Source organism: Ictalurus punctatus, chromosome 25, assembly GCF_001660625.3.
Source record: "Ictalurus punctatus breed USDA103 chromosome 25, Coco_2.0, whole genome shotgun sequence".
NCBI lineage: Eukaryota > Metazoa > Chordata > Actinopteri > Siluriformes > Ictaluridae > Ictalurus > Ictalurus punctatus.
In genome coordinates this window covers 17320789-17330788 of record NC_030440.2, presented here as the reverse complement: position 1 = coordinate 17330788, position 10000 = coordinate 17320789, and the positions used below count along the sequence as shown (strand labels likewise).

Here is a 10000-nt window from a genome sequence, read left to right as displayed (position 1 = left end):
GCCCTGGAGCTGTGAGGTGATGATGTTACCCATAACACCATCACGGTACATCACACAGCCGATTTTACCACACCACTCCAGCCTCGTTCCCATGTGATCCCGGCTATTTTTCCCGGACCGTTTCTGACCTCTGTGGTTTTGTGTCCTGTGGTGTCGCGGCTCCACCCCTCACCCTGGCTGTCAATCATCCACCTGGCCTTAATCGCACCTCCACACTCGCTACCTCTCGCCGAGTGCTACCTGCTCGTTTTCCTCGGTGAGACAGAGCCTGGAGTCAGAGCCTCGAGTCGGAGCGTGGGCGTAAGGACAATAGAATCGCACCGCTGAACCCGACGCCTCGCGCACCGCTCTGCCGCACGTATTTATTTTGATAAAAGGTCGCCTACTCGTTCTCCTCATTTAGCACAAATCCTATTGTAAAAAAAAAAAAAAAAAATACAACCCAAAAAAAAAAAAACGCAGATCTGAGGGCGGCTTTGCTCAAATCTCCGGCTCTGCGAGTAGAACGAACAAAAGGCTAATGATGTGTTTGATGTGAGGGAGGAAAAAAAAAAAAGAAAGAGGACTGGATCTGATAGTTCCAGAGGGGAACAAAATACATTTTCTGATTAAAAATACACAAAACTCATTCTCAGAACAGGAAGGAAATATCCCTCTTGAAGCGCGATAAGCGACCGCGTGCATGGCAAAAAAAATAAATAAATAAATTCCCTTAATAACTCCATACACGATGAATTCACTCGTATCAAGTGAGTACGACAGACCTGCTTTATCAGAATGTTCCGGGCAATGTTAACACTTGGGCCAACTAACGCTGTTAAAAAGAGAGAGAGAGAGAGAGAGAGAGAGAGAGAGAGAGAGAGAGAGAGAGAGAGGGAGAGAGAGAGGGAGGGAGAGAGAGAGAGAGAGAGAGAGAGAGAGAGAGAGAGAGAGAGAGAGAGAGAGGGAGGGAGGGAGGGAGAGAGAGAGAGAGAGAGAGAGAGAGAGAGGGAGGGAGAGAGAGAGAGAGAGAGAGAGAGAGAGAGAGAGAGAGAGAGGGAGGGAGAGAGAGAGAGAGAGAGGGAGAGAGAGAGAGAGAGAGAGAGAGAGAGGGAGAGAGAGGGAGGGAGAGAGAGAGAGAGAGAGAGAGGGAGGGAGAGGGAGAGAGAGAGAGAGAGAGAGAGAGAGAGAGAGAGAGAGAGAGAGAGAGAGAGAGAGGGAGGGAGGGAGGGAGGGAGGGAGGGAGAGAGAGAGAGGGAGGGAGAGAGAGGGAGGGAGGGAGAGATAGAGAGAGTGACTGAGACTCCAGCAGTTTTAATATGCATGAAGAGGGACCGGGGCCGTTCTCAGACTTCTAGAGAAGTGACTCACTGGCTCTTCCTTTCGTGGAAAATAAAGGCCGGGGGTTGGGATTTCAGCGCTGGCATGGGAACGTTCTCAGAGGAAGGAACGACTGGCGATCCCTCATTGTCCCGACGCGCATCTGGGCCGACTGGCTGTTCCACGAAACGAAGCCTCATCCTACAACGGCGTTGTTCCACGGCGAAACGTCGCAGAGCGTGCAAACGCCTCCGTCCCGGGGGGGGTCGGAAAACTTGACGCTTTAGCTCGGACACCGGAGACTCCTCCTGTAGATCCATCTTTAGATAGACGATTAAAACCGACGCCTGCTGACCAATCAGAATCCAGAATTCACCCGTGGGGTGGGACGGGACGGGACGGGAAGGGCTCGTGCGAATTACGAACCTGGGATGGTAAATTACGCAGACGGGGAAGTTCACGCAATGAGGTTCTGATGAAATAACGATTATTAAATAATCATAAATTCACACGGTTCAAGAAGAGCGCCATCTTGGCCGTTCGTAGCTCGCCTTTTTAACATGCTCTAGTCGTCATGTCCGTTTTTGCGGCCACGCCGAAGCGATGCGACGCATCAAGAGAAAAATCCCGGCTCCCTCTGGTAACCATGGCGACGGGATGACTAAGACGGACAAGAGGAATGCAGATCTCGCAGGAGAGATGTACTGATTAACCGCTACGTTGCCTTAACCAGCACAGCACGCTTGACTCGGTGCTTCGGGTGCCCGTGTGTGTGTGTGTGTGTGTGTGATTTTATTTTCAACACGCTGGAGTGTCTACATGACCGCAGTGCTTCACCGGCATCGCTGTGGCCCGCGTGCGTCTCAGTCTGTGAGCTCGCAGTCTTGGTGAAGAAACAGTCACAGACGGCGAGGACAATCGCTCCGGTCTCCGTTACCCGATATCACAACCACCACCCCCTTTATTTCCTGTCTATTGTGCGACCTTGTATCCTGTGCACATTTCTAGTAGGTCAGACCTCCACTGCGACACACACACACACACAGAGAGAGAAAGAATGTCCACCACAGCAGTCTATAAATGGGGTCTGTGTAAATGTTTTTGTCCCCTTTCAGCGAGTCTTACCGTCACACAGGGCCGTGTCGTTCATCATTTGTAGCTGACGGCGTCGAGCTAATCGCGTGTGAATGGATTCGTTACACAGACGGCAACCCGAGAGCTGTCGCAACGTATCGTGACTCGGACAACTCATTCATCAGAGGAAGAAAAAAGTTACAAATAAATAAATAAAATAAATAAATAAATAAATAAAATAAAATAAATAAATAAATAAATAAATAAAAGTTGCATGCTGCTTCTTTGCTCACTTCAACGAGAGGTTTCAAACCCCTGAAATGACCTGCGTAACATCCCACGCTGTTTAATGACCTGGGAAAGTTTCTATACCTGCGCGCAAGGTCTATAAATACACCGCCCCCGCGTCCTGCTGCTGTTCCTCATCTTCATCATATTACAGCTGGACAGGTTTAGCTAGCCGAATTGCTAACTGCGAGCCCGATTCTACAGTCAGCAGCCGAAACGACATTAAAACGTTACCGTGACAACCACACTGGTTTCGTCACTAGCTAGCCACCCCAAAGTTTGGTAGGAAGTGAGAAAGCGAAAGGACGCATCGTTCGCTTTCTATGTACACGACACCGGGCCGTGATTTCCCCGGCGAGCGTCGGTTTAATTAGGATTTTACTCAATTCCAGGTCCCTCGGTCTAAACTTTTCGTAACCGTCTCTGGCTATCGGCCGTCTTCCCCACACACGAGCTCGCGGACGCACGCGATTGGCTAGCGTCTCTGTGATCGACAGGGGAGTGCGAGTACGCCCTTCCTACCCCGACAGCTCGGCCATTCCCCCCGCTCTCCTGGCTACGGACAGGGTGGACGTTTTCCGTCGCTTTTCCAACTAATAAAACGTTTTCTCGACACCATGCCACACTCGGATCCAAAACGGAGGTCTGAACGAATCCCTGACAAAGCCCCACTCACCCACCACGCGCCACTCGGCACCGCGAGTGACGTGAGCGACATCTAAACGCAGGGTTAACGTGACCCGAACACACAGCGTGCCTCTTTCTGTGGAGCGTCACGGGAAACCCCGACACCCCGGGAGAATAATTAAACACGCCCCTGACATCCGGTGCGTGTGGATATTTAACCATGTTTAAGGATTTTCCTGGACGATGAGGCCAGCGTGGGACTGCAGCGTAGCTTCAGGAGATGGATTAGCATGAGAAAGATGTGCCTGCATTCCTCTGGAGCAGAGCGGGGCTGGAGGTCGAGGAGGAGGAGGAGGAGGAGGAGAAAAACCCACACGGACGGCACCTCCGATGGGGGAAAGCAGGGAAAACGTGGAAGCCGTACAGGGTTTATTTTAGCTGTTGGACAGCGCTCAGGAATGAAAGGATTTATGGGTTTTGGCTCCGGGTGTCGTTTATTTAAGTCGCCGTTCTCATCGGAAGCGTCCGGAGGACCTCGCGCTGAATTCGACGGGCGCGGAGTTCAAACGAAAGTCCGGAACCCGTTCAGAAAAAACCGCCCGGGAGGAGAACACGGCGTATTTCGGAGTTAGCGCCCGGGCTGGGCGAGCGCGTACAGTTCTAGCGGTGCTTTCGGAGTCCTCGTACCCATGAGACGACACGTATACGGTCCCCTTCGAAAAGTAACGGGACGGCAAGGCCAATTCTTTTCCTCTTGCTATACACTGAAGACATTTGAGTTCGAGATCCAAAGACGAATGAGACGATGGATCGGAATTTCCGTATATTTACCTCAAGATGCGTTAGACAACTTTAGTCTGAACCCAAAAAATATCGGAACACGTGACTGTTTCGTTTTACCCAGGTGAGTCCTGTTAGATTAACTGCTGAAAGAAGTGGAAGGTTTAAGACTGGCCGAGCCCGTCACCAGACCTTAACCCAACTGGGGAGAACCCAAACCTCCACGCCCCCCAAAACAAATAAATAACTGAAAGAGGTTGTCGTAAAAGCCTGGAAATGAGTAAACGTCGCTATGCTTAATACTGAATCGTACTGCGACGAAACATCTGCACGTCTTCACTTTTCCCCCGCACTCGTACCACCTTCAGGTTTATACTTAAGGGGGAATTTTAGCAAACGAAAACACCCTGCGGCTTAAAAATAAACCCCAACGCGACACTACGATCCTGGGAAAAGTGTAACCGAGGAGAAGCGGGAGAGCAGGACGGCGTCAGCGCTGAACTTTAGATAAGGTGTGTAACGATATGGGTCAGAAGCAGACAAACAACTGAAGCTCTGTTAGACTGTGGACTTTGTCCTCGCGCTGAACTGCAGCGTGCGCGTTTCCGTTTCCTTCACGGGGATCCTCAGATCCGTGACGTTCGTGATCTTCACGCTGTTATCTGTTGGATGGACGTGCCACGCCCCACATCTGGATGACATCTTTAAAAAACATTTTAAGTGTAAATATTGAAATGATTTGATTCTGTATGTTGTCGCACTTCCTTTCGATACGGGAAGTCAGACAGGGAGCGTGTCGAAGGGAAGGGCTCGAGATTAGGGCCGGACAATATGACCACGCCGCGTCCGTATTGTGATAAAAAGTCACGGTAGATCCCCCCCCCCCCCCCCCCCGAGATATCGCTGGTACCGTGCTACCTTTTATTTGAATAATTACAGACTAGCATGGACTCCAACCGTCTTTTCAACTCGCACAGGATCCGAACCACGCGACCGACCCACGGCCGACGCTAGCTAGCCTCTTCTATACGGATAAAAGGGCGCTAACGGTACGGGAACCTTCCAAGCTTTTTACTCTCATCTTCAACACACATTTCCCACACATCCAGGTGATGATAAAATTATTAGTATTTTTTACAGTACAAAAGATAAGCGAGAAGACTAGTACTCATTTCCCCCCCGAGTGTACAGCGATAGATAACAGGGGCGGGGCGGGGCGTGTCCGTTCGTTCTACACGAGCGTCCGATTTGATTGGATGCAAAATGCACGACAGCATTTGTTTCCTCTGTATACAATTAAAATAGGAAACTAACAAAAACACCGCTGTCATATTTTGGTATATCCGAACAAAATTTTTTTTTTTTACATATTATTAATTAATTATTAATAATAATAATAATTTCATTATCATCTATATTTAAAAAAAATACACGGGAACAGCGCAGCGTTTAATCGAACTCCCCGTCCGTGCCGTGAGAGAAGAGCGAAGACGTTCACGGACATGACAAGCAAAGAGGGACTGGAGAAAAGTTTTCCGCACAGACCTTTGAATCCTCCGAAATGACGGACTAACCGGATGTTCCTTCAGCGAAGAGCCTTAGAGGAACCCTGAAAGAGCGGCATGGCCTGACTAATGAAGACTGCAAAGTACTTCCAAACCTCAAGCGACAGCTCGTAAACGTCCGGCGCGGCGCTGAGAGTCCGCCGTTACTCCTCCGTCCGACACAAAGATGACACGCACATCCCAGACCTTCACCCCGAGGCTGTCCATTCAGAGCCATTACACGCTGTTAATGTCCGTGTTCTCGCATTCACACACACACATACACACACACACACACACACTGAAAAGACCGACGCCTCAGTGTGGTGCGGGAAGAACGCACCAGATTATAACACACCGCGTCTTTCTCCTTCCTTTAAGCTCAGAGGAACGGGCAGGTTGTGAAGTGTAGACGAGGAATAGAACGTTGTGTCACGCTGTTATAGGAAAATAATCAACGACGGCGTGGTGTGATGAAGCGGAACAGCGCTCAGCGTTACAGAGAGACCACAAAGCCGAAAGCCCTCCGTCCTGAACGTGGCGAAAAGTCACAGCTTCAGCTCTCGACACTGGAGGCTCCTTCCTTAAACAACACTTACATTACCATAAACATCACCATAGCAACAATCACCAAAGATTCTCCCCCTGGAAACGAGCCGTTACTATAGAAACGGTAACGTATTAGAACGTGGGCATTAATTTAGACGATAGATAGATTTCACATATACATATATACACACACGCATTTTTTTCTATATCTATATATATATATATATAATATGTGTGTGTGTTATAGAAAATCGATCAACATCTATAAGCAACTATACAAACACGCAACATGTAGGCCAAAAAAAATTTTTGAGTAAAAACAACAAAACAAAGAATAAAACCCAGTTTTTAAACATTTTAAAGTGTGCTTGTGTGTGTGTGTGTGTGTGTATGTGTGAGTGAGAGAGAGAGAGAAACTTTCAGCCATTAAAGCCAGCTAGACAGGTGGATGTTTAACGGGCGTGAGAAAAGCCGGGTCTTTAGGCGATTAATCCGAGGCCGGAGTGCAGGAGACGAGCCTCAAACGCTCCTGCCAGATGTGCAGCTTTCCTCTTCGCCGCTTCCCCAACACACAGAGGCCGGGTCTGAACGGAACACCCCGTGCCGAGCTCGTTCTGATCCTCACGCGGCCCGAGTCTACAGCAAGGGTCGAAGCGTCGCTTGACTACAGACTTCTGTACAAAACCCCGACGATTAAAGAACCTTCCTAAACCGACGGCACTCGACCACGGGGACAAGGAAGAATCACAGCTGCATAGGAGCGTTTACACAAAAATATTTTTACATTCAGGAAAATACTTTAAGCTCGGGGGGCGGGGGGGGCGGGGGGGGAACATTCCAATCCTACTCGTGCTCCTGAAGGCGTGTAAACTTACGCATAAGAAGACGAACCGCCGCAAACCGTGACTCGATCGACTTCACATCATAAAACCTGCGGATTACTGCACTTCTATACCTGTACTACACTGCGGAGGTCGAACTGCCGCGGCGCCCGCCTATCGTTAACGCCGTATATTATTCGATATTTTTACCGGCATAGAAGCGAGTCAAAATATCTTCCACTCCCATCTTCCAGCATTTACCCTCGACCGGTCTTTCGTACTCTCGGCTCTCCTTTTATGGAGTTTTGTGGGCGTGGCTAAAAGCGGATACGCTGTGACGGGAACGCTGAGCAACGTACACACCTGAGTGCGAAGAAAACCAGCCCTTCTTAAACTTTCCTAACCCGGCAGAACATTTTAGTACCAGAACAGTCAGACAGCGACCCTGCTACACACATCCTACCTCCTGTCCGTGGCCGGAATCCACTTCCTTTCTCCTCCTGACTGTTTATGTCCCCCTTCCGGGGATTTTCCTCGGCTGTCGATCGGAGCGCATCATCCGTCATATCGTGTTAAGACTCGCTCATCAAACTGCTGGACTTCCATGACCATTAACACGGAGAAACTAGCCTCTACGCTTAGCTAGCTATCCACCCATCTATCCACCCCGTCCCGACACTGGAGACTCCTTCCATGAACGAATCATCGATGGCTCACTATTTAAAGCGAACCGAGAAAAGTCGAGTCCGATCATCACAGCGGGCGCAGAATCTTTCCTGTGTTCCAACTACAGTAACGAGGAATCCCACGGCGGTCATCTCTTTAATAACGGATTTAATAAACCACTCGCAGCACCGGATATAAACCCACGCCAGGTCACTCGTCCGACTCCTACGACACATTACCTGCACATCACCTGTGCTGAGGAGAGACGCGGAAAAGGCCGACGTTCCTCAAAGTATGAGCTGCTAATAATAATAATAATAATAATAATAATAATAATAATAATAATAACGGAGGTGGGGGGGTGGTTTGTGACTCACGGTAGCCACGGTATCAAACCAAGAAAATCAAGCAGCCATGCTCCGTTTCTGAGAAACATGCAGGAAAAAGACTCAACCACACACACGAGGTGTAGAGCCACCACACCAACCCCAATCACCATCCTGAGGTGAGGAAATGACACAATCACCATCAATCACTAGAACTGCACTCTCTCTCACACACACACACACACACACACACACGGTCTCTCTTTCGATCTGAGCACAGCAATCAGAAAGAACGTCTGAGTGTAAACCAAGTGCCTACATTTGAACTAAAACAGATGAGTGGCAGCTGGCGTACCTGCCCCCTGGCGTGTTCACCGTAAAACCCTGAACAAACAGGCGTTTTTCTCTCGCTCGGAGACGGACCGGGACCGGGAGCGGGAGCGCTGAGAAACGCGTCCCCGATTACTAAACTTGTTTTCCTCCAAGAGACGGCGATCAGGTGTGAGGTTACAGAGCAAAAACAGACTAGTTACAACTTGCACTGTGATTAGATGAATGAAACTCGTGTGCGTGTGTGTGTGTGTGTGTGTGTGTGTGTGTGTTGTCTATGCAAACAATTACTAACCTGTTTGTCTTAGTCAGTATTTACACTGACTCAGTGCGACGTGCGGATCGTTCCTGTGCTCGCTGGACTTCACCAGGGCTCAGAGCGATGACCTCATGTCTATTGTGTGTGTGTGTGTGTGTGTGTGTGTGTGTGTGTGTGAGAGAGAGACTTATCAGCTTCGCTTAAATCCGACCCTGAGGCCGAGCCTAAAACTATACCGAAAGGGAACGGCCGTGTTTCGTCTCCACACACACACACACACACACACACACACACACACAACCAATTTGCGGTCAGATTTTGTCAATTAAATTACAATTATTCAGCTACGTATTTTTATTATTTAAATATAAACAGCTCCAGTGGAACAGAAACACGGGTGCCGGGCGATCCGACCGTACAACACCGATATCGTGATGAATCCTGTTTGAGATATCGTTGGTATCGGGCGATCTATTTTTTCATGGATTTTTTTTCTGTAATAATTACGAACTAATAATTCCGAGTTTTTGCGGCGGCTTTTTTCAAAATGTGTGACGCGACCGGTTTTGTGCTGTTGTGCAGGAAACTACTCGGATTCGCGAAATCGCAACGGCACGAGATTTTCCGCAGCGATGTTTGTTGGGAAACGAGGTCTATTAGCCTTTAGTCCTCGTGGTCGGCGCACGTGAACGAACGGCGGCACGGTCCTCCGGGTATATCGCGGAGCTCGCTTGATTTGGCGTTCGTTTCTGCGATCGCGAAACGGCGAAACCCTGGAAGGACTGCGTGGAAGCAGCTGATCGGACTCTTTCGAACTTTTACACCTTTTATTTTCCCCTCCCCCGAATTTACACTGCGACGCTCTGTAGGCATCAAATAAACCTGTCATCTACCTTTCAAAATTCTATCTTTATTTATTTTATATTCTTTTCCATTAAATGTAAATATATATAAAAGTTGTGTCCCAAATGAAGTACTGTGCACTTACACTATGCACTGCGTACTCCATCGTCTAGTGTGGGGATTTTAGAAAGGTGATATCGTCTCAAATAGAACGCTCGCGGGTTTTTACTAACCGGAAGTATAAGCCACGACGGCGCGTGACGTCATACGCACGCTAGCATGAGCGAACACCCGAGTCACCGATAATGACTCTCTTCCGTTTACTTTCTATCCGCGTTACCTTTTATTCACAACACGACCTCAGTCTCCGTCGGACGGAGGAGAAATCGTCACGTGACCGAGGAAGAAAGTCCTCTAAAGCGAGGGAGCATTTTATATTAGACACCGCGGAGATCAAACAGTGCTGCACGAGCACAAACGTGTTCATATCCGGAATGCTCCACCGTGTGGAAGGGGCGGGGAAACTGGTGCGAGCTGCTTAAAAGGTTTAGTTTAAGTTTATCGTGATTATATGCTGCATCTGCGCGCTTGCAG

At 49.0% G+C, this 10000-nt stretch overlaps 1 protein-coding gene across 6 annotated transcripts in view; it reads right to left on the bottom strand.

Moving 5' to 3' along the window:
• The window catches only part of sipa1l1 (signal-induced proliferation-associated 1 like 1), a 71536-nt gene that overhangs the window by 49454 nt on the left and 12082 nt on the right, over window positions 1-10000 (bottom strand). The window contains exon 1 of one of the 6 annotated variants that reach the window (XM_053675652.1): window positions 8600-8721. The exons of 4 other annotated variants lie outside the window; for them this stretch is intronic. The gene's annotated coding sequence lies outside the window, so the exon portion shown is untranslated. Of the gene's footprint in view, window positions 1-8329; window positions 8557-8599; window positions 8722-10000 lie in introns of those variants that run through there. One more of the 6 variants, XM_053675651.1, reaches the window with a different exon arrangement.